The 25,877-nt window shown below is 45.5% G+C and overlaps 1 pseudogene; it reads left to right on the top strand.

The window, feature by feature from the left end:
* The first annotated feature begins 34 nt into the window (after nt 1-34).
* LOC118351367 (40S ribosomal protein S15-like) lies at nt 35-24,130 on the top strand (annotated as a pseudogene).
* Nucleotides 24,131-25,877: the final 1,747 nt, after the last annotated feature.

The raw sequence follows: 25,877 nt of genomic DNA, 5'->3' as shown, positions 1-25,877 counted from the left end.
CGCCGCGCCGCGTGGGGCACTGTGGGGGCCGTAGTCCCGCCCGCCCCGACTACAAGGCCCGTCGTGCCCCGCGCCGCCGGGCTCGGCCGTGATTGGCCTGCGGCTTGCGCTCGCGCGGGCCCCTTCTAACGCTTTTGCCTCAGTCACCGCCCCGCGCCCACTACAAGACCCGTCGTGCTCCACGCCACCGCCGGCCGTGACTGACCAACGCTGTGGCTTCCGCCGCCGCCCCCCGAGGTATTGTGGGGGCTGTAGTACCGCCGCAGGCCGCAGTGGGTGACTGTCCTGCCAGCAGAGAGTGGTGCGCCGCTGCCGGGGAGGCTGGCCGGCACAGAGTATCTTCTTTTGCTTCTTCCAGCAGTGTCGTAGTTTTCAGTCTACAAGCCCCTGCGTCCTTGGTTTACTCCGTCAGTCGTGTTTATGCTGTTGTCCGTGGCGCTGTTTTGTTCGTTTCCGACGAGCTCGTGCAGGGCTGTGTGTGCAAATGCGCGGGGTTCCTGCGTGTGTTGGTTTGTCGTCCTCTCACGGTGCTGGACTCCTTCGTGAGCGCTGACAGCGTGTCCGGGCTTTCTCTCTGTAAGATCTTACTTTCGCTGTCGGGTGTGGACACCTTGGCTGACTGCTGTGGCCGGAACTTGTACTCGGTGGACAGACGTGGGGACTGCGGGCGTCCTTGTCTGACCTCCGGAAGGAGCGCTCAGTTGTACACCGAGACAGCGGGCTTCCCTGGGCTCCTCCCGCGTGTGGAGGAAGCTCCCTTCTCCTAGCCTGTTTATCCTAAAGGTGCTAGACTTGACTACATGGTCTTCCGCATCCATTGAGATGATCATGTGAATTTCCCCCTTTATTCTGTAATGTGGTGTCTTACATTGCTTGATTTTCTTTCTTTTTTTTCTTAAGATTCTATTCATGTGAGAGAAAGAGCAGGAGCAAGGGGACGGGCAGAGGGAGAGGGAGAAAGCGGACTCCCCGCTAAGCAGGGACCTCCCCCCAACGTGGGGCTCCTTTCCAGGACCCCGGGATCATGACCCGAGCTGACGGCAGACGCTTCACCCGCGGAGCCACCCCGGTGCGCCCCCTACGTTGGTTGATGTTCTTATGTTGAACCATCCTTGCATTATGGGAATAAATCCCATTTGGTTGGACTGTATAATTCTTTCAATAAGCAGCAGAATTTGGTTGGTTAGTGTTTTGTTGAGGATTTTTATATTAGCATTCAAAAGAAATAAATGAAAAAAAAAAGACTCGTAAAGAAGGTATTCTTAAAGACGTATGAAAATTATCCAACTCTCCTGGTTAAGAAGATGGAGCTAAGTGGAACTGGATGTCATACAATGTTAAGCGGTGGCAGAAACAGAAGAGAGGGTCCCTGTGCACTCATCTCTGGAGCCAGCCTTGCTGGATCCTTGCATGCTGCCCACACAACCGGAGGAGCCGTGGAATCACCACGGTTTGAATGAGGGTGGGAGTATGGGGAGTCATTTTTCCTCTAACATTCTTTAAAAGGAATTATTGTTAATTTTAGGTGTGATTAATACATAAGAAAATGCCCTTTGGGATATAAATGCACCCAAAGTGCTTATGGGTGGAGCACAGGATGCTTTGAGTTTATTCCAGAAAAAGGGGCAATGAGGTTGATGAAAGAAGCACTTGTTGGTGGCAGTTGGAGTGGAGTGAGTGCACACACTATTGTTGTGCTCTAGACTTTTGTATCTATTTTGAAATTCTAATAAAAATGTTCATATGTTTCCATGTTGGAATGATATTATCTTCATTTAAAAAAAAAAAAGAATCATTTCCCTCTGTCTGCTCTAATGTGCCAGGCTGCCATATGAGTATCCCTTGACTTCTAGGAAGCTGCCCATGCCAGGGATAGATGCATGACCAGCAAACACGATCTGACCTCATGCTTTGACCTACTTCTTATTTTAAGTTAATCTATTGGTATCCCATTTATCAGTTGCTCTCATGTGCCTGCCTACATAAGCATTTTGAAAATGCTGTTATGGTTTTAGGTAATATGCATATTTTTAGAAATAGGGGCACATGGCTGGCTCAGTTGATAGAACATGTGACTTGATCTCAGGTTTGTGAGTTCGAGTCCCATGTTAGGTGTAGAGATTGCTTAAAATTTTTTTAATCCAAAAAAATGTTAAAAAATAAAAGAACATGGGCAGCCCCGGTGGCTCAGCGGTTTGGCGCCACCTTCAGTCCAGGGCGTGATCCTGGAGACCCAGGATGGAGTCCCACATCGGGTTCCTTGAATGGAGCCTGCTTCTCCCTCTGCCTGCATCTCTGACTCTCTCTGTGTCTCTCATGAATAAATAAATTCTAAAAAAATAAATAAAAAACATAAACTATACACCTATCAGAATGGCTAATATAAAAAAAAGCAGTGGCAGCAACAAATGCTGGCAAAGATGCAGAGAAATGATCACTCATACATTGCCTTCCAGAGAGCTATTTGTCCTTTTCCTATACAACTGAATGTGCTCTTGCCACAGGACCCAGTAATTTCATTCCTGGACACTTAAATGAGAATTTGTATTCATATAAAATTGTGCACACAAATGTTCACAGCAGCCTTATTTGTAAAAATCCCAAACCGGAAACCATCCAAAATATCTTCCATTAGGTTAATGGTTAAAAAACAAAACAAAACACTGTGGTACATCTGTATCATGAAATACTACTGAGTAATAAAAGGAATGAGCTATGCAACACACAGCAACCTGGGTAAATATTCAGAGAATTACGCTGAGTGAAAAAAACCACTCCCAAAGTTTTCACAATGTGTGATTCCATTCATATGATGGTCTTGAAGTGACAAAATTAAGGAAATGGAGAACATGTTGCCAGAAGTTGGGGTTGGGGATGATGTGTGAGGATATAAAAGGCAACATGGGGGATGTGGTCATGGACATGTTCTGTTTCTTGCTCTGATGTGTAACACAAATACCAGTGATAAAATTGCACAGAACACACACTCAGTGAGTACACATAAAAGTACACATAGTGAGATCTGAATTAGATGGGTGGCTTGTATCCATCCCAGCCTCCTGGTGGTGATATTGTACTAGCGTTACAAGAAACATAACTGAGAAATATAAACAGAAAGTACACTATGGCTTTTATCTGATGAGCAAGGTCTTAATTCAAAGTTCTCATTTTTGTCAGAGATAAAAGAAACGAATGATATGAAAATTACGCCTATTTGTACATGAAAAAAATACATGGAGAAAAGTAAGCCCCCCTCAAAGAGATGATATACAAGCATATATTTCTTCTCATTTAAAAAAAGTGATAATGTGTGATGCTCACCGGTTCCTCTCAGCAAACACTTTCGTGGCTGCATACTTCTCCGTGGTTTACGTGAGCCATCTGTCCACTCCACCGAAGGACACGTAGGTTGTTTCTGGTCTTTTACAAATACACCGGTGTAGCAGTAGTGTGCTCATCCACCACCTATAGGGCTGACACGACTCTCTTGTATTGGAAGGAGGACAGTACAGTTGGTAAAGTTGCTGAGTTAATATTGTCACGACTGCAGTGATATAGCTGCTGAGAGGGAGCTGCTTTGGGCGCCTTTCCCAGTTGGCTTTCTGCCTGGGACCCCTCTGTCCCTTGAGCTTTCCTGCTGGGACCTCACCTCTCTCTCAGATGGCCAGTGGTGGGGGTTCTCTCGCTTGAACCAGGACGGCTCTGGCAGGGGCCATCGCATCGGGATTATCATCCAACAGTTGAGATCGTCTGCAAGAACCTCCACTCCTGCAAAGAGCCCCTTTGCCTTTTGAAGCTCTGACATACTCCTCAAATTAATCTTAGATTTCACACAATCCCTATCAAAATTCCAGCTGGTGGGGATCTCTGGGTAGCTCAGCGGTTTAGCGCCTGCCTTCGATCCAGGGTGTGATCCTGGAGTCCCAGGATCGAGTCCCACATCAGGCTCCCTGCATGGAGCCTGCTTCTCCCTCTGCCTGTGTCTCTGCCTCTCTCTCTCTCTCTCTGTGTGTGTGTGTATGTCTCATGAATGAATAAATAAAATATTTTAAAAATGTTTTTAAAAATTCCAGCTGGCTTTTTTTTTCTTCAGAAATTAATCAATAGAATAAAATCGAGAGTACAGAAATTAACCTACACTTTTATGGTGCATTGATTTTCAGCAAATCCTTTAGGGATAATAGGAAATCCACACACAAAAGAATGGAGTCGGAACCCTGTCTTACACCAGATGTGAAATTAAATGGATCAAATACCTAAATAGAAGAGTAAAGCTACGATGCTGTTAGAAGAGAACATAGGTATAAATCTTTGTGACTTTGGTTTCTTAGATGCAACACCACAAGTACAAGCAAAAAGAAAAAATAAATAAATAAAGTGGACTTCATCAAACTTAAAATCTGTGCTCCAGAGGACACTGTTAAGAACAGAAGGGAGAAAGTCTTTCAAATGATGAGGTCTGACCCCCAGAACTCCTGAATGCAGGTGGACTTGGAAGCCAACTTTGGGGACTCTGGCTGCCAGTGCCCTCTGCTAGCTCCACACAGCTGTGGACCCGTGGACCTAGGAGGCTGGGGATAGAGGGTTCCCAGGGGAAGGAGAAGAGGGGTGCAGGAGGGAGAACAGGGTGGAAGGAGGAGAAATCTTCCTTCGGGAGCATTGCATGTCCACACCAGCTGGGGCCATTCAATACAAACACCTCAAACTGGGCGGCTTACACAACCGACCTTTATTTCTCACCATCCAAGAGGCTGTCCAAGATCAGGGTGCCAGCATGGTTGGGATCTGGTGAGGCCTCTCCAGCCTTTCCCTGTGTTCTCTTGCAGCAGAGAGAGTGAGCTCTGGTGCCCCTTCTTCTCCTAAAGGCACTAACCCTTTAGGATTGAGGCCCCACCCTAGTCACCTCATTTAACCTTTATCACCTCCTCTAGGCCCTATCTCTGCCATCACACCAGGGGTTAGGGTTTGGACGTAAGAATTTTAGATGGAAACAAGTCAGGCCACAGCAACAGGAATAATAGGAGTCCAAGGTGGGGAAGTAGGAGATCTTAATGTCATCTGGTCACAGGAATTCAGCTAGACAGCTATCAGAGCATTTGGAACACCTGCAAACTCAGCCAGGGATCTAAGAATTGCTGCAACTCTCCAAGTGGAAATGTGACCACTTTCTGCAAGATAGGAGGTGCGGAGAAGTGAATCTGAGGTGGTATATGGGAAGATAAACTGCAGGACCGGGAGCCTCCGTTAGCCGGCACCCAGAAGTGATAGAGTCATGGGGCACAGAGTCAGGACTCTGCGAAATCTGCTGGAGCAAGTACATCCCTGCCTGCAAGGCGCTCAGGTGGTAAACAAGGGTGGAATTCGAGGTGGGACAGCGTGGTCCGGGATCCCTAGGGTCACAGAAAGAACAGGGGTGCCTGGGTGTCAGAGCAGGGGAACCAGCTGCAATCAGCCCAGGAGTGGGCTTTCAGCTCCATGTGGCCACAAGCCTAGGACCTCCAGGCGGTCCGACAAACGCTGTCCGAGCTGTGGCCCCGCAAGCGCAGAACTGCAGCCAGCCGCCCCCTCCCTGCTCCTCGCCCCCCAGGCAGGGGCAGCACAGGTGCACACTACAGGGATCTGAAGGGTTTGGAGACTCGAAAGAAGGGTCGCATGCCTGAGATAGAAACACTCAGTCCCAGGCTGAGTAAGCTGTGGGGCCAAAGACCAGGGAGACAGGAGCATTGACAACTCAAGCATCCACCATAAGAAACTGAAAAAGGAAGAACAAATCAATTGTAAAGCAAATAGAAGGAAAGAAATAATAAAGATTAAAAGCAAAAATCAATAGGAAAACAAATCAATAATCAATGAAACCTAAAGTTGATTCCAGGAAAAGACCACAAAATTGACAAACCCTTAGCTATATATTAACTGAGAAATAAAAAATAAGACACAAATTACCAAAACCAGAAAGGGAAAAATGGACTTCAAAGCTGACCTTACAGGGCACCTGGGGGGCTGAGTCGTTTAAGCGTCTGCCTTCAGCTCAGGTCATGATCCCAGGGTCCTGGGATTGAGTCCCATGTCGGGCTCTCTGCTCAGTGGGGAGTCTGCTTCTCCCTCTCCCTCTGCCACTCCCCCTGCTTGTGCTCTCTTGCCCTCCCTCTCTCTGTCAATAAAAAAAAGAAAAAGAAAAAGAAAGAAAGAAAAAAAAAAAAAAGAAACCTGACCTTACAGAAATCAACATGGCTGTGAGAGAATATCCTGAACTACTTATAGGAATAAATTAGACATGGGGCAGCCCAGGTTGGCTCAGCGGTTTAGTGCTGCCTTCAGCCCAGACCCAGGGCCTGATCCTGGAGACCTGGGATTGAGTCCCACGTCAGACTCCCTTCTGGAGCCTGCTTCTTTCTCTGCCTGTGTCTCTGCCTCTCTCTCTCTCTCTCTCTGTCTCTCATGAATAAATAAATAAAATCTTTTTAAAAATGGAATAAATTAGACAACTTATTAAAGCAGATTAATTCTTAGAAAAACACAAATTACCAAAATTGACTCAAGAAGAAGTAGAATATCTGAATAAACCTGTAACAAGAAAACTAATTAATTCAAATTAATTTAATTTAGTTTAAAACTTTTTGCAAAAAAAAAATCATAACCCCAATGACATTACTGGCCAATTTTGTCAAACATTTAAAGAAGGAATATTAAAACATCAAAAATTATTCTAGAAAAGTGAGAAAGGAGCCTTCCCACCTCTTCAATGAGGCCATTGTGACCCTGATACCAAAGCCAGACAAAGACATCACAAGAAAAAACTTTTTAGAATGATATCCAGTCTGATCATATTCACAAAATTCCTAAAGATTTATTAATTTTTTTATTTTAAAGAGAGAGTGTGCACACATGCAAGTGGATGGAAGGAGGGCTAGAGGGAGAGAGAATCTCAGGCAGATTCCTTGCTGAGTGCATAGCCCATGTTGGGCTCCATCTCAAGACCCCAAGATTATGACTTGAGCTGGGATTACATAGTTTTTAACTATGTCAAGAGCTGGACACTCAACCAACGGGGCCATCCCCTAGTCACAATATTTCTTAACAAAATATTCCCAAGCTAAATTCAGCAATACATGAAAAGGATTATACACCATGACCATGTGAGGTTTGTTCTAAGATAATTCTAACATCTGAAAATCAATTAATGTGATACAATAAAATATCATATATTCATCTCAATTCATGCAGAAAATAAAACATTTGGGAAATCCAGCACACATTCACAATAAAAAGTTCCAATGATGCAGGAGTAGAAGGAAAATGAAAGACTGAATGCTCCCCTCCTGACATGGGAACAAGGGAAGAAAACCTACTTCACCACTGACAAGTTTCAGAGAACTTGAATCCCTGGTCCATTAGTAGAAGGAATTTTAAGTTGCACAACCACTCTGAAAATTAGTTAAGCAGTTTCTTAAAAACACCAAACCCCCCAAACTCTAAATATACACTTATTATAGAAATCCATAATCACATTTTCTGACATTTATTTCAGAGAACCATTTGCTGAAAAGACTATCTTTCCCCCATGAACTCCCTTGGCATCTTTGTGGAAAACCATTTGACTATATCTGGATCTATGTCTATTCTTTTTTTTTTTTAAGATTTTATTTATTTATCTATTCATTCATTCATTCATGCATGCATGCATTCATGAGAGACACACAGAGAAAGAGAGAGGCAGAGACACAGGCAGAGGGAGAAGCAGGCTCCACACAGGGAGCTCAACGTGGGACTCAATCCTGGGTCTCCAGGATCACACCCGGGCCGAAGGCAGTGTTAACTGCTGAGCCACCCAGGCTGTCCTATGTCAATTCTTGATTCTGTCCCAAGGCAGCAATATCACACTACCCTGATTATTATAACTATATAATAAATCTCAAAATCAGGTTAAGTCTTCCCTTTCTGTTATTGTTTTTAAAGTTGTTTTGATTAATCTAGGTCCTTTGTATTTTTTTCAAACTTAGAATTATCTTGTTAATTTCTACAAAAACTCCTTTCGGGGTTTTGATGGGGATTGGGTTGAACTATACAACAGTTTTGGGAAGAATTGAGCTTTAAGATCCATAAACAAAGTATATTTATTATTTAGTCTTTGACTTTTTTTTCTGAGCACTGTTTTATAGTTTTCAGTGTATAAGTCATGCATATGTTTTGCTAAATGTATCCCTACGTAGTTCCTATTTTTGATGCTATTGTAAATAGCATTTTAAAATCTAAAATTTCCCATTTTTTGTTGCTGTTATATAAATAATTGATCTGTGTATATTTATCTTGTATCTCACCACTGTAGTAAACTCATTTAGTTCCTTTTTTTGTAGATTATGTAGGATTTATAGATTATGTAGGATTTTCTATATAGTCAGTCATGATGACTCCAAGTAAAGGTAGTTTTACATCTTCCTTTCCAGTATGGATGTCTTTTACAGGAACACAAGTGGTGAGAGCAGACATTCTCATGTTGTTTCTGATTGCAGGCAGAAAGCATTCAGTCTTTCACTATGAAATATGTTGGTTGTTTACTGCCTGTGCCCTTTCCCATGTTGAAGAAGTTCCCTCTCATTCTTACTTTGCCAAGGATTTTTAATTTTCACAGTTGGATTTTGCCAAATGCTCTTTCTGCATCTATTGAGATGATCGAACAGTTTTTATTTCCTAGTCTGTTAATGGGGTAAATTATATTGAACGATTTTTGAACATTTAACCAACTGTGCATTCTTGGAGGATCCTACTTGGTTGTGATGTGTTGTCTTTTTATATATTATTTGATTCTCTAAAATTTTGCTACAGATTTTCACACGTTGATCTGTAGTTTTCATATCTTGTGTTTTAGTATGGTTTTGGGGTCAGAATAACACTGGCCTTGTGGACTGCATTAGTTCACATGTTTGAGAGAGCTTATGTAGAATTGGTGCTATTTTTTCGTTAAAGATTTGGTTGGATTCCCCAGAGGTGCCTGGGTGGCTTAGTAAGCTAAGCATCTGACTTTTTGTTACAGCTCAGGTTGTGATCTCAGGGCTGTGGGATCAAGCCCTGCATTGGGCTTTGTGCTCAGCTCAGAGTCTGCTTGAGATTCTCCGTCTCCCTCTCCCCCACCCCTGCTCACGCACATGTGCAAACCGCCCCCCTCCCTTTCTCTCAAGAAAAAGAAAATTGGGCTGGATTCCCCAGTGAAGCTGTTTGGCCTTGCAGTTGGTGTGAGAATGTTTTTAACTACAAGTTCAGATACCTACAGGGTTACCCTAATGAACACTTTCTTCCTGAGTAATCTTTGGTAGCTTTATTTCATGTAAGTTGTCAAACACATTGACATGAAATGTTTTATATTATTCTCTTATTTTAAAACATTTGTTGCATCTGTAAGAATATCACCTCTCTCATTCTTGATATTGGTAATTTATTGTTTCCTTCTCCCCCACCAAATCAGTGTGTCCAGAAGTTTTTCAATTTTATTCTCAGAGAACCAGTTTTTGGTTTCACTTATATTTTCTCTTGTTTATGTCTTAACAGTTTCTGTTTTTTATTATTTCCTCTCTTCTGCTTATTTAATGCTGAATTTGATCTTCTTTTATTTCCATTTTTGTAAGGTCAAAGCTGAGTGGGTCATTGACTTGAGTCCCTTCTATTTTTCTCTTAATAAGAGTTTTTGTACTGTAAATTCCTTTCTGAGGATTGCTGAAAACTGTATTCCTAAAATTTAGGTATACTGCAGGGTTTTTTTTTTTCACTCAAGCCAAAATATTTTATGCTTTTCTTTTTTACATCTTCCTACCAACAGGCTGTTTTTAGAAGTGCATTATTTAGTTTCCAAGTATTTTGGTGATTTTCCAGATATCCTTCTAACATTTATCTCTAATGTAACTCTATTGTGATCAGAGAACATGCTTTGTGTGATTTAAGTTATTTTCCACTTATTGACACCTGTTTTATAGCCCAGAACATGGTGTCTTCTGGTTTAAGTTCCTTGTGCACTGGAGAAGAACGCGGTTCTGCTGTTGCTGGAGGAAGTGCTTATAAACATCCAGTGGGTGAGTGGTTGGTCAGAGAGCTCAAGCCTTCTGTGAAACTCCTGATCACTGTCATGATTCATCCTTTCTCCTCGAGGGTTTCAATCTGGCCTGACTTCCTTCTGCCTGAACAACATAAAACAACACAGCCTGTGCTGCAGGTCTTCTGGGGATGAATTCTTTCAGTTTTACTGTATCTAAAACAGTGTTTGGTTTGACTTAGTCTTCAAATTACTTTTGCTGGGTTAAAAACATGGGGTGTCAGCCCCGCCGTTGCCCTCAAGGCTTCAAGGATGTGTGGTTCTGCCTCCCACTTGTTTCTGGAAGAAGTACGCAGTCATTTTTTCTGAGTCCTTGTGTATGTAACACGTTTTACTTCCGACTGTTTTTGAGATTTCCCAATATCACTGATTTGAGCAATCTGTTTATGACTTGTCTTGCGCTCTTCTTCCAACCCCCCCTTTCTCTTCCTGCTGGGGCTGACTGAGCTTCTCAGACCTCTGGGTCCAGTGTGGACACCAAGGGGCCTGGGGGCGTCTACAGCTTGCAGAATGTGTAGCAGCCTCCCTGCCCCCTGCCCCCTGGGTGCCAGGGCTACTTCCTAGCTGCCTCCAGACACTGAAAAATGTCCTCAAGGATAACATCACCCCCAGCTGGAATTACTGGCTTAGAGTTTTTATCAGATTTGGAAATTTTGCTGTGTTACTTTTTCTGTAATGCTCTCTTCCTCTGCTCTTCTGGGGGATGCCAAACGGTTGTGCTCCAGTGACCGGGGCCGCCCCTGGCTCATTGATGCAGCCCTGATGTCAGTCTTTTCACTTCATGTTTCACTTTGGATAGTTTCCATTTCTGTTTCTTCAAGTTCATCCATCTTTTCTTCCGTGTTATCCAATCTTGTATGAATCCCATCCAGTGTATTTTCATCTTGAATAGCTCGATTTGGTTTTTTTCATATTTCCCCTCTCTCTCCTAACATGTTTGCTCCATGAGTAATATGCTTATGATCATTTATTCAATATTCTTATCTGCTAATCCTTATATCTGTCATTACTATTTTTAATTTTTACATTTTTTATTAGCTGACTTTTTTTCCTTGCAGTACCATACACAGTGAGGCTCACCTTGTTGGGCAGGAGCTATTTTTGGGTTTCTGTGAACATTAGTGGGTCTTCCTTGGGAATGCATCTGAGTCCCTTGGAGTGGTCTGAATTTTCAAGGCTGGCTCTTAAGCAATGTTTTCTGGGGCCAGAGCACTTTTATTTTAGGGCTGATCCTGCCACACCCCCAAGGAATGCCCCTCCCAGCACCCTGCCCTGTGGGGGGAAGCATGTCTTCTCCTCTGCCTGGTGGAGCAGAGATGGCTCCCGGCCCCACAGACCTTGGTGACATACCGGCCCCTTGCTGGTGGCTCCCTCTGCTCACATACGACTCAGAGTTCAGCACTCCAGGTGACCCTCCACCCCTCAGAACTCACTCCTCTCCCTGCCTTCTACCCTGCAAACCCCAAGCACCTGCCTCTGACTCAGGTGGACCACCTGCCTTCCAGGGGGCACCCTGGCTGTCTCCTCAGTAAGCTGTGGTCACTGCCCTTCACCTGCGAGCCAGTGTCAGAAAGCAATTGTTTCCTAGACTTCATCTGTTCTTATGTTTACTCTGCTTTGGAAGCAGAAATCATTCTTTAAATACTTACTTTTGGGTCACCTGGGTGGCTCAGTGGTTGGTTGAGCATCTGCCTTTGGCTCAGGGTGTGACCTCGGGGTCCTGGGATCGAGTCCCACATGGGGCTCCCCATAGGGAGCCTGCTTCTGCCTCTGCCTGTGTCCCTGCCTCTCTCTGTGTGTCTCTCATGAATAAATAAAAACACTAATTTTAATTTAACTTTAATTTCTACATGACTTTTTAAAACTGTTTCCTATTTCCACCTTTAAATATATTTATATAGAACTATGTAGCTTCTAAGCACAATTTTAAAAGTGTGCATGGTTTTCAAAAATCTGACAGCTTTAGTATTTTTGCTTAAATGCCTAAAATTAGCAAGGGGAGTGTCTGATCAGGTTTTGGCAGACTTTAGTATAGGAAATAAATTGTGAGTATTTGTAGGTTAAACAGTTATCTCTCTGCAGGTTAATATACCCCATGTTCAATGTCCAACTTCCATGTAAGAATTCTAGATGAATTCTGCAGTAACGTGCACCTTCTTTCTGAGACACACGCAGCTAGCTGCCTTCCTTCCTAGCGGCATCTGGAGCTGCACTTACTGTACCCAACGGGCTGATGGCTGGCCTCACTTGGTGCAGAAGAGGCACATTCGGCTTTGAAGCACAACACAAAGACTCGGGTCCCTATTACTTTAAAGCTCCAAACTACACATTTCCTTTTAAGCTAAAATAAGATGCAGTGTTTTTGTAAGGGTTTTAATATGTGCAGCTGGAATATGATTCATTTTTGAAGACTACAGACAATAAGGAAACAAAAATAAATCAAAGGAGCAGTCACTGCCTAACCATCTTAGGGTGGTAGGTGGTGTGCGAGCGAGCTCTCTCCGTCCCCCAATTACTAGTTTGTACATTTTCCCTGTTATCATGTCTGTCTAGATTTTGGGAAGCAGAGAGAAGTATGAAACTTTTAATCAGGGTGGCACTCCAAGGTGTTGATAACAATGGTAACAAACCCCCTGGGCCCAAACAAAATTCGGTTTGGATGGTGGATATTTTGCTCAGTAAGAGCCGTTAGCAGAACTTACTGGAAACACAATCTCTATGTTGGTAGCTTGACTAGTCCTGTGAGTACTGTCCGAACGGCCGGGTGTTGTAAGTGAGACCCAGAGGACCCTCCCCATCGGGGCTGCTCCTCTCCAGATTCAGACGTAGAACCTGAGGAGGTTAGCCTTTCCCTGATCCACAGGGAAACCTGGTTCCTCTCAGACTTTGCTAAGACTAGAGTCATTTGGAATTCAAGTTTTATGCTGGGCCTGGTTGTTTTCCTCCTTAGTCCCTTGGTCTTATGGGATCAATAAAAGCTAGGTAGCATGGTTATAAACTAAATCTGTGTATTAAGTTCCTTCTCAGAGTCACTGAGAAGACGGGTCCTATGTTATAAATGCAGCACGTGGGGGATCCCTGGGTTGCTCAGTGGTTTGGCGCCTGTCTTTGGCCCAGGGTGTGATCCTGGAGTCCCGGGATCAAATCCTACATCAGGCTTCCTGCATGGAGCCTGCTTCTCCCTCTGCCTGTGTCTCTGCCTCTCTCTGTGTGTGTCTCTCATGAATAAATAAATAAATAAAATCTTTAAAAAAAAAATAGGGATCCCTGGGTGGCGCAGCGGTTTGGCGCCTGCCTTTGGCCCAGGGCGCGATCCTGGAGACCCGGGATCGAATCCCACATCGGGCTCCGGGTGCATGGAGCCTGCTTCTCCCTCTGCCTATGTCTCTGCCTCTCTCTCTCTCTCTGTGTGTGTGACTATCACAAATAATAAATAAAATAAAAAATTAAAAAATTAAAAAATTAAAAAAAAATAAACGTGGCACGTTAGGCAGTAAATCCAGTGAAGGGAGAGAAACAACTTGTTCACTTCCTCTGCCGCAAGCAGTCCACAGCAGTCATGAGCGTGGGGCGCCCCGCGGGCTTCAGCAAACCTGACCAACCATTGAGAGTGAGGAATCCCTCTCGTCACTCCGTCCCCCGCATCTGTGACCCCGGTCACCCCTCATCACCTCCTACTTTCTTCTTCAACTTTTGAGCCTAAACTCTTCAGCTTGGACTATCGATACAGAAAACAGGCAAGGGTAAGCAGGCGTCAGTGAAGGTCTCGCGCAGCTTGCAACCCTGGGAAGATCCCTGAGACCTGAGGGGTGCGCGGCTGCCTCAGCGCCTTCGAGCCTCCTTCCAGGTTCCTCGGAGACGCACACTCTCCCGCAGCCCCGCTCGTCATTAGGAGGCATGTCAGTCGGTCCGGCCAGGGTCCTGTCCTCTGAGGAGGTGGGGGACAGGCTGGGACATAGGAGCCCCTAAGGCACCCCCCGCCCCCCCGCTCCCAAACTGCTCCCGGCAGTGGAGATGCGGAGACCGAGGGAGGAAGAGACAGGGGACAAACCAACACGGCACCAGAATTGGAGGCCACACGCTCCTGGTGAGACCTCGTAAAGATGATGGTGACCAACCTCTGAGCTCCGTTCCCTGCGCTCACCCTACAGCCTTTGTCTCTCTTCCCTCTTCTCACCTGCATTTAATAAATGCTCACTCACCCTTGGGTGTCACGGGATGGCTCTTCAGCTCCGGGAGATGTGGCCCCCGCGACCCTGTAACACCCAGCCCGTTGGAAGCTGAAGGGCCAGGCAGTGAAGGCGGCGTGTATCTGGCTAAGTCGCTTCGGGTCTGGTAAAGTGGTTTCCCAATTGTGCAGCCTTCACTCTGAGCTCATCTCGGCCCCGTGTTTTCTCACGAAAGTCTACGGTTTGTTATCCTCTGACTTTATTGACTTTAGTAACAAGAGTCAAACCCTGAGCTCTGCCCTGTTTCTCTCCTCCGAGGGGGAGGCTGACTAGAAGTCTGACCTTCAGGTTAGTGAGGGGCGCTCAGCCTCCTGTGCTCCCCTGGCCCGTCTAACCCCGGCTCCCCTGGGCCACCCCACTCCGCTGTGCTGTGACCCTGTCCAGGTCCTCCCTCCACGGCTTCCCCCGTCTGGCCCCCCATAGAGCGTGCGCTGTGCCCCAGGTCCTGGCCCCCAGGAGCAGTGACCCTTTCTGAGCGAGTGTCCCCGGAATTCCGTGTGGGCTCCTGTCTCCTCCCGTGAAGTGTCTGGGCCTAGCCCCCAGCAGAAGCTGGTGGGAAGCAGTCAGTTCACCCTACTCTTTCACCTTGGCCGTCAGCTGGGGTCTGGGTCCCTAACTGCTTCCACTTTGGGAGCAGCTCCCCTCTGTCCCCAGGACCTCCCGTCATCCTGGAGGGACACTGCCACCTTCTGACACCTCCAGAGCCCAAACAGATGGCACCGTGGCCTCAGTTTCTCAGGCCTTGCCCCATGACACGGCCCCTCGCCCGCGGGCTTCTCGTGGGAGCAGGCCTGCCCTGACTGCCATCCTCAGGCCCCTGAAGAAACAAAAGCCAACTGAGGAAATCTGAGGATCTGATTGACTCTACTCAACAATTGGCGAATCGGGAAGCATCCCGTCTAGCAACTGGGAAGGAGCAGCAAGGGGGCTACAAACAGGAAAGACTTCTAAAGGCAGGACAGAGTCACACAGATCATTTCAGGCAAGGCCACTTCCTTTCGGGGGACAAAAGGGTCTTCTTAGGTGCAGGACCTCATGGCCTGGCTGGGGAGTCCCACACCAACACTCCTGAGGAGGATGCCACTGCAATCAGGGTGGGTACTAAGTCCTGGTGGTGACGGCGGGCGGCGGGTGGGGGCAGCACAGGGGACACCTCAACAGTACTCAGCTCACGCTGTCCTCTGCACCAGCCCGCCCTGACTGCCTGTTTGCTGGTGGCCACCATCAAGTGAGGAGAAGCTTTGCCTTCTCTGAGTGTTTAGAGCAGCGTTGACAAAGTCTCCACAAAGGACCAGGTAGTAGATGTTTGGGCATCGAGGGCCACACAGTCTCTGTTGCAAGTACTCAAGTTGTCCCTTTACTGCCAAGCGGTGTAGACACTCATGGATGGGTGTGGCCGTGTTCCAATAAGTATTCATAAACACTGAAATCTGAATTTCATATAATTTATGTGTGCCATGGAACCTTCTTCTTTTAATTTTTTTCAACCATTTCTAAATGTAAGAGCCGCTTTAGTAGGGGACGTGGCAGCAAAACAGGAGGCAGGCCAGCTGTGCTCTGGAGGAAGGAGCCACAGAGGAGACACAGAGCAGGAGCACGGGTGTCCCGCTATCCAAAAGGAGAGGGCTACCCCAAAACTCCTGAAAATTTCCCAGACTCAAAAAATAACCCCTCTAAGCCCTTTTTGATGCTTTAGGGACACATCTTGCTAACAGATGCATAAAGCATATGGAGACACAGTTCAAAGCTCCGGCGGCCAGATGCTGATGTGCTGAGCGTGGTTCCCCAGGAGCTGGCAGGGCCACCCTCGGTGGTCGCTGCAATACAAACATGGAAAGCTATTTTTGATCTTGATTTTTTTTCCTAAAAGTGACAGTTCTTTTCAGGTTTCTTTTCATCAGTGAAAGAAGGTACTGATGTAGGTCTTTGGTAAAAGCAGAGTGGCCTACTGTAAACTATTTAAACGTGGGGACTTGGGATACCTGGGTGGTTCAGTGGTTAAGCATATGCCTTCAGCTCTGGGCATGATCCTGGAGACCTGGGATCGAGTCCCACATTGGGCTCCCCTCATGAAGCCTGCTCCCTCTGCCTATGTCTCTGCCTCTCTCTCTGTGTCTCTCATGAATAAATCAATAAAATCTTAAAAAAATAAAAATAAAACATGGGGACACCTATGTATAAACGATCTGTCCACCTGGGAAAGGAAGTATCCCCAGAGAGAAATAGTGGACAGCTCTGACCTTCTCGCATCACTCTCCACATATTTGTGGAGCCCACGTGGGCTGGCATGGGCCTCCCCCACACCCCCTTTCTTACAGCTCCCTCCCCAACCAGGCTGCTGGCAGGGGCTGTCGCTCTGCCCCTCTATGCCTCACCAGGAGCTGCCCACATCCGTCAAACAGAATTCAGATGGGGGGGCTCCCTGCCTTACAGCCCTCAGCACCCACTGTGGGGCTCTGGGTCCTGTCCTCAAGAAAAACTCTGGCTGTACATGTAGGGTACAGCCTAAAGGTTGGGGGGTTAATCAGACAGCAGTCTGGTTGCCTGGAACAGGGTGAGCCTGGACTCTGGGGAGGGAGACCATGATGCAGATGGCATATTCAAGTAGTTTGTGTATTTAAGACGTACTTCTGTGGACTTAGAGCTTGTTATTTTATTTTATTTTATTTTATTATTTTATTTTATTTATTCATGAGAGACACAGAGAGAGACGCAGAGACATAGGCAGAGAGAGAAGTAGGCTCCATGCAGGGAGGCTGAGTAGGACTTAATCCCGGGATCCCAGGATCACAACCTGAGCCAAAGGCAGACGCTTAACCGCTGAGCCCCCCAGGTGCTCCTAGAGCTTGTTATTTCCAAGGTAACCTTCCTAAGGGTTTATTTTCATCCACCTTAGGTTAAATACACAGACTTTGGCTGATCTTAAAAGGAGGAAAAGGGCTGTTCAAACAGGAGCTAATGGTAGCAAATGCTCATAAACCATGCTGGTCATAAAGCCCAAGTTTCTAATGGATGAAAGTACTAGTTGGTATCCTATAAACTTGTATAATAATAATGACTATCAGGAATAAAAATCAGGAACTATACCTGCTGAACTGTTTAGTTGGATCATTATAGCAGCAATCAGAAAGCTATGATTATTTGTAGGTGACGAGAATGTGTATCTGGAAAGCCCATGAGAACCAAACCTAATAATAAGCAGGTGAATTCAGGAAGGTTATATGGTGCAACATTAACAGATGGGCACTGATAGTTTTATAATATGAATAACAGGTTTAATACATTAAACATCCCATTTACAAGAGTGACTTAAAAAATACCTAATTGGAAACTTAACAAAAATGTGCAAGACCACATAGTAAAGGATTGACTCAGTGGGTGTGGGGTGCTCAAAACAATGGCCCTTGACTGGCTCTTGGCAGATAACCTCTGAGCCTTTGGAATATCTGGTCTCATAAGAATGTCTTTACTTCCCTGGAGTCTTGGGCAGTGCTAGATCCTTGATGCTAACAACATGATTTATGGGGCCTGCCTGTTTCTGTTTGCTTGGGGCTCTGCACCTTGCTGTCAATCTGGTCTCTGGAGCAGCTGGAGCCAAGTAGTTAGGGTGCCGCATGCCTACATGACAGAACTCCAGTCAAATTCCTGGGCACCAAGCCTCTAGGGTTAGCTTCCCTGGTTGGCAACACTTTGCACATGTTGTCACTTATCATTATGGAGAATTAAGTGCTGTCCTGGGAGAGAACAACTGGAAGCCTGTGTCTGGTTTTCCTGGATTTCCCCTTTTTATTTTTCTTTGCTGATTTCAATCTGTGTTTGTTACCTATAATAACTCATAACTGTGACATAACAGTTTTCCTGGGTCCTATAAGTCCATTTAGCAAATCATCAAAACTGAGAGAGGCCTTGGGGACCCGTGACACAGTTGGTGCCTTAAGTGGGGTTTGCTGTACTAATCCTAGCTTACTGAAACACAGTGAAAGTGTTCTTTGGGAAAAGGAAGGGTGACTTTAGCCCTTGGTAGCTACTGAGTCATTCAGGGTATGAAACAGTAGCTGTGCTGAGATCAATTACTAGACATAAAAGTTACCAATGGAATTTAGGACTGATAGACCCAACTCCCAAGAAGCGGCCTCACTAGAGATATAAGAGAACGCAAAACAAGAAGAAACAAGCTATATATATAACTCTTTGGTTGTTGTTGTCTGCACAGAGTGCGGGTGGTCCTTTCTGAAGCCTGACAAAGATGGCGGAAGTGGAGCAGAAGAAGAAGTGCATCTTTCACAAGTTCACTTACTGTGGCATGGACCTTGGCCAGCTGTTGGACATATTTCCTGAGCAGCTGATCCAACTGTACAGTGCCCAGCAGTGGTGGATACTGAACTGGGGTTTACAGAGGAAGCAGCCCTCACTGCTGAAGCACCTGTCCAAGGCCAAGAAGGAAGCTCCTCTCATGGGAAAGCCTGAGGTGGTTAAGACACACCTGTGGGACATGATCATGCTGCCCAAGATGGGGGCCAGCATGGTTGGTGTCTATTACAGCAAGATCTTCAACCAGGTGGAAATCAAGCCTGAGATGATTGGGCACTACCAGGGTGAGTTCTCCAACACCTGCAATCCTGTGAAGTACGGCAGGCCTGGCATCAGGCCACTCACTCCTCGAGGTTCACCCCTCTCAAGTATCCTATTTGGCCAATAAAGACACAGACTTTTCTAAAGAAGGAGGAGGAGGAGGAGAGGGAGGAGGAGGGTAAGGAGAAGAGGAAAGGATGTGAAGGAGAGTGTTTAATGGGGAACCTCACGCCAAACTTGGATTTCTGCTGATCCGAGCTACAGCTGCTAGCTTCTGGAATGCTACCAAAGAGGGAGACTATGTTGGAACAACAGATAACAAGCACTTCTAAGACTTCTTGGCCACCAAGAAGGTAGTCCAGGTGGCTGGGGGACAAAATTAAGAAATTATTGAAACTGAGGAGTATAATGTGATGGAATTGTCCCATCGTGTGGATTAGGGTCATCACCTTTCCCTTTTTGGTCTTACCAAAAAGATAATTAGAATAATGAGAGTTGGGGAATGACAAAGAGGATAGTCAAGGGACTTTCCACAGCAGCATGGAAATCTTTGAACTGTTATTAATAAAGCAGACTTCAGTGGGATTGAAACAAATATCTTCATGCAGCACTAATGGAGGTTGGGTGTACCGATGGGACCCTATGCAGTCCCCCCACAGTGAAAATCCCTAAAAGAGTCCTCTCTATTTACTCTAGTTTGGAGGAATTGGAAAAGCCAGAAGGCAGATGACCATGAGAAATATGGGCTGGAATCACTAAGGGTAACAGTCCAGCAAATTATTTGAGATCAGGGTTATTGAAAGAGTCAGGGTCTTTTGACCCAATCTCCAGCTAGGGGCCCAAGGCCATCTGCATCTGTGTGGGTAAGATAACTGGATATTGGAGAACGAATTTTTCTAGGACACTTTGATGGGAGACCCCAATGCATTGTGATTCCCAATCCTGGTGGTGAGGTCCTGATGGGGCTACAGTTAGATGGGAAGGCTATGAAGATGCAGTGATTGACAGGTTGATGGGGTTATGGTGTCAGTTTGGAGGAAAATTGGAATATGTGTATAGACTTTATGTGAAGTGGTTGCATTTCCTTTACCTAAATGTGCTAATTGATAGATGTTATGTCTGATTAGGAGTTATTTTTTCTATCCCCAATACTGAAAAACAAGACAACTGGACATGTTAATGGAACCCATGGAATTGCTTGAGCCCATAGAACTTGTTAATTCCCACTTTAACTAATGACGTAGTAGAAGCTGGAGTAATGGCACAAGTTCTCTGCACAACAGCGCTGTGTGGTCCATGGAGAAGGAGGATGGCTCTAGATGAGCCTAGACGGGAACTATGGCAAAAGGACATGAGTGCCACCCAGTGGCAGCCACAGGGATTTTGGACCAGAACATTTCCAGATTCAGAGACAAGATCTACGCTGTTTGAGATAAGGCTACTAGCTTGCCATTGGGCATTAATTGAAACCGCCCCAATGACTGAAGGTGTAAAATAATCCTGAAACCTGAAATACCCATAATCTGTTGGATGGATGTCAGAGACACCCTTCAATAAGGCAGGCAGTACCCGGAAGTGCTCCACACAACATGGAATGGTTTACACAGGAGCACGCTGCTGCAGGTGCAAGGAGGTGCTCATATTCATTTGCAGGTGGGCCAACTTCAGAACCGCCTCAGGAGCGGCTGGGCCTGCAGGTCTCTATTCACCAACAAACAGCTGTCTGGTTTACAGAGGGCAGCTCAGGGTCCGGCTTCCCATTAACGTCCTGGTTGGAAGGTCAGTGCACTACAGTTGAGTGCTGGAGACCCTCTGGTGTTGCATGCATCAACTCTGCTGAATTGCATGGTGCTCACCTTGGTGGAAGAACTGAACATTAACCAATAAATGTCACTCCGTGTGGGTTTTTACTGACTGAGAGGCTGTGGCCAATGTTTCAGCCACATGGTCAGGCAGGTGGGCCATGGAAAACTGGACTGTTAAAGAGAGGTCCGTGTAAACACGGCCCTATGAAATCACACAAAAGTAGGACACCTCAATGCCCGTATGAAGATCCATTCCCAGGATTGGATGGTTATCAGAAGGGGCACGTGGACACTCTGGTGAGCTCACTTGCGAGGGTAGACTCATGCGTCTGCTCCAGAAACCTGACGAAGTCCAGCCGCAGCCTGCAACCTGGTGACCTCACTGTGGTCACACCATGTGATGTGACCGGGACTGCCCTCTGTCCCAGTGGAACCCCAGTGGTGTGACTGTTGGGCTACATTTCCTGAAAGTGTGGGAGCCGCTGCCTGCTGGGCCACTGTGCAGCCCTCCAACTCCCAGCAGACGACTGCCACTCAACCTCAAATGGTGGTGATGGGACAGAGAGGTCCCTGGTAATCATGGACACAGGCAGCAGAGTCATAGCTGATATGACACGTGCACACAGTCACCGTTTCCTGGGGTGGACAGCTGAAGGACAGAATAGGGACCCAGGGGGAAGCAATGGGGATCATGTGGGGGGTGCCGATGCCCTTGGGGGGCCACCCGCCCTGAATAAGGCAGGCAGCAGGAGGCCTTGTGGCCTAGACAGACTAAATTGAACCTCGACATGGCCACCACTTGTCTTCTGTTGAGAACGTCCTCTGTGATTCTTACTAGATTTGTTCATTAACAAAGAACCACGGGCATCGTGTGATGTGGTCCGCCTCGTTGGTGAATCAACTGCCCCGTGTAGGTAAGTAACACAGGTGCTGGTGATCAAACATATAGGAAAATTGACTGAAAGCCTCCTCAGGATACCTTGGTGATGGGCAATGAGGACTTCAGGCAGGGGGCGGGGTGTGGGGGTTGGCCAGGAAAGGGCTACTCCAGTGGGGTCGGGACACCCAAATCCTGCACACTTCAGAGGCCCCCAACTTTGTGTCTTGCAGCCTTGCTGCACTCGACAACCTCCCACAGGCACCTTCTATGGAGCCTTCGTCCTTCTTGTTTCTGTAGAACGGGTAGTAATGACACCACTTCCATTTATGGTGCTAGTGGCTTGAGTCTTCTCTCTTTTTATCCTAGTCCTCTTAGCTGAGAGTTTGTCAGATGTGTTGATCTTTTAAAGAACCACCTTTGGGGGCACTTGGCTGGCTCAGTTGATGAGACTCTTGGTCTCAGGGTGGTGAGTTCCAGCCCCATGCTGGGCTTAGAGATTTCTTAAAAACAAAATCATTAAAAACAACTTGAAGAACCAACTTTGGGTTTCACTCATTTTCTTTCCCATTCTTTCATTCTCTGTTTTGTTTCTCTCCATTCTTGTCTTTAATGTTTCCTTCCTTCTATGAGCTTTGAGTTCAGTTTGTTCTTCTTTCTCCAGTTCCTTAAGACATGCAGTTTGTTGTTTTTTTGAGACTCTTGTTCTTTGATGTGTGGATGTCCAGCTGTACATCTCCATCATGGCATTGGTGCCATGCCCAGTGGTCTCTGAACACCATGTTTGTTTTCATCTGTCTCAAGATACTGATTTCCCTTGTGATTTATCTTTGAGTTATTGGTTGTTTAAAAGTGAGTTTAATTTCCAGATGGTTGTGAAAATTAGTTTACTTTATTGATTGAGTTTCATCCCATTTAGAATGAAAAAGATACTTTCTATGATTTTAACCCTTAAAAACTTACTAAGACTTATTATTGCCCCTTGGCTGATGCTGATCCACATCGTCTTTCTGTAATATATACTAACCATGTGCATAACAGTGTTTCCTCTTGAATCCTTGAACCTGAACGTATCATGGGAACCCCCCCAACACAAAGACCTATACATTTTTTTTAAGCGACATAAAAACAACAACAACATGTGAACAAAGAGGAAACTACCAAGTTCTTGGACAGGAAGACTCAAAGGAATAAAAATGCCAAGCCCCTCTGAGTTATTTCCTAGATTAACTCAGCTCTGATTTTAAAAAAACAAACGCTATTAGGAATTGTTGTTTGTTATTTTAAGCCTACAAAGATGATTTTAAAATCTAAATTGGGGGTGGGAGAGGAAAAACGAGCAGCCAGGACATTTTTGAAAAAGAACAGCAACTGGGGACCTCAGACATCAAAACACAGCATGGTGCTTAGTACCTAAGACAATGTGGAATAGACAGCCAATGGCACAGAACGGTCAGAAAATAGTCCCAGATACACACAGAATTTAGAATACAATAAAGGTTGCATTTCAAATCCATATGCTGCTAGAGAAATTACATTTTCAAGAAAAAAAGTGAATTCATATATCATGCCATATACAGAGGATACACTACACATGAATCTAAGATTTAAATGAAAAAAATCATAAAGCTCACTGCGCTATGACCTGGTATGGACACAGCTTTTCTAATGATGTCACAGAGCCTGGAAGCTCTGAACAGAAAGGCTCGATACCTTTGGCTACATCAAAGTGAGATACTACTTGGCAAACATCCCATAAAATTGAAAGACACGACAAACTTGGAAAATGTACAACTTATTTTATACTTAAAGGGCTATATCTTTAATAAGCAAGAGTTCCTATAAATCCATGGAGACTAATACCCAATGGAAAACTGGACAAAAGACATGACTATTCTTAGTGCCTGAGTGGTTTGGTTGGCTTGCACCTCTGCCGTATGCTGTGCTTTGGGCCGGCCCTGGTCCAAGGAGGGTGAGAGAGTTTTGAGGCCAACTTGAAACCATTCTGCAGACTAGTGTTAGTCGTAGGTGATTTGCAGCCTGAAGCAGCTACTCAGCTGAGCCCAGGCTGTGTCCACCATAGTAGACAGTTGATCTCCAGACCTACAAGCAAGAAAGACTCACTTGCTGTGACCCCAGGAGTCTGGGGATGGTATGTTAATCAGTGATACCGTGGCAAGAGCTAATAAATGTATCTGTGAGAACACACTATGAGAATTCACCGCAGTATTTTTTTGTTTCTTTGTAAAAGCAGTAGATTGAAAACCTAAATGTCATCCATCAAGAGGTGACTGGGGGTCACCTGGGTGGCTTAGTGGTTGAGCATCTGCCTTGGGCTCAGGCGTGATCCTGGGGTTCCAGGATTGAGTCCTGCATCAGTCTCACTGCGTGGAACCTACTTCTCCCTCTGCCTGTGTCTCTGCCTCTTTTTCTGTGTCTCTCATGAATAAATAAATAAATCTTTTAAAAAAAAAAAGAGGTGACTGGATTAATTAACCCATCCATAAATGGGTTTGCCTGCAACAAAAAAGATTAAAGAAGCTCCATGATTACTGGTACTGAAAGGTCCCCAAGATATCTGCCCAGTGATAAAAGCAAAGCACAGTGCTGTGTAGGGTACATGAATATCTGTGTGAAAAAGGGAAGGGGGAAATGATTAAATCATATCAAGTTGTGTATACCTACCCTGAGACAATCGCTGGAAAAATAGAGTAATAACAGTGTTTCCTGATGGAGGGATAGGAGCTAGGTGAACAGAGGGACACAGGGAGATGTTAAAACTGAAGTTATTTGTAAATGGAGTACAAAAAATAAATCTAGCTAATACACTTATTTTTAGTAAAATATGAGAAAAATTATAAGTGAAAAGGCCAGGGGGAATTTTTCCACAGTAGACCTTTTAAAAAATTAAAACAATTAATATTTGAAGCATATCAAATAGCCAATTAATTTTTGCAAACTCCACCTACAAATAAATCTAGTTTTAATAAGTATCTGTTCAGTAAATTCTGGTGTGCAGCTCAAAAGAATACTGTACCACAAGTCAAAGCTTATTTATCTGGGAGAAATGACCAAGTAACTTAGTGACAAAACAGTTTACGCAAGTCTGTTTCATTTCCACTTAACTTTGAATGCTTAAGTTTTTCACTGGTTGGAAATTATAATATTTCAGGGAGCATCAGTAACTATGCTGATTTCTTCTACATATTCTAGAAAGCTTTTGTGATTTTTGAGAATGCATAATTTCTTATCCATGTGTCTGAACTACCGATTTTCTTTTTTATTCTACAATTTTTTTCACTTGGGTTTTTGATCTAGAAGAGATCCTCAATATAATTGATTTTTATTTTATTTGTATTTTTTAAAAATATTTTATTTATTCATGAGAGACACACACACAGAGAGGCAGAGACACAGGCAGAGGGAGAAGCAGGCTCTCTGAGGGGAGCCCAATGTGGGACTTGATCCCAGGACCCTGGGGTCTCAACCTGAGCTGAAGGCAAACGCTCAACCAGTGAGCCACCCAGGCATCCCTATATAATTGATTTTTAAAACTGTGGCTGATATAAATGATCCGCATGAACTACTGTTATATAAATTATTGTTTTATGTCAAACTTCAGTTTTATGTAACTCACAAAAAATTCACAGTATTTTTTCTTACCAGACTTGTATTTTGCCAAGTAGTTTGATGAGCTATTGTAATCACAAATTAATAAATTCTCCTGGATGCCACATGGAACACACACACAATCCCCCAGCAGCCGGCCCAGGGGCTCCTTGCAGCTCTGCAGGCCTCAGCGTCCCCATCTGTGTGTGGTGGACAATGGGACCTACCTTGCAGGTGTCCGTGGGGTCCCACTGGGTGGTGACCAGTCCCATCCCACCTACAACGTCGCCATGGGACATGGGATGTTCCCCCTCGGAAGGGATGGTGTTTGCCTTCTCCCTTCCAGACCGCAGCACACAGTGGCTAAGGTAGAGCGGGGAGGTGGCCGCTACGCTGCTTCCTGGCTGTGTGACCTGGGGTGCTCTGCTCACGTCTCTGAGCCTCTGTGGTCCTGGTGCAGGGCCTCTTGGCTCTGGGGAAGGGCCTAGAGCTCCTGTGTCACAGTACCCAGTGCAGGGCAGATGCCGCAGAAGCCCGCGCAGGTGCAATGGAGCCCTACCGTTCACTCTCACCTCCTGAGGACACCAAGTGTCTTCACTGGGGATGGACACAGCCACAGTCTGGCCTGACACCTTTTGGCTTCTGGACACCATGTTGGGGGGAAGGAAGTGTGCCCCACCCCATCTCCTTGGCTGGGCTCTGTG

This window comes from Canis lupus, chromosome 1 (genome assembly GCF_003254725.2).
Source record: "Canis lupus dingo isolate Sandy chromosome 1, ASM325472v2, whole genome shotgun sequence".
Taxonomy (NCBI): Eukaryota; Metazoa; Chordata; class Mammalia; order Carnivora; family Canidae; genus Canis; species Canis lupus.
The sequence above is the reverse complement of the archived record's forward strand: the minus strand, read 5'-3'. Positions and strand labels throughout refer to the sequence as shown.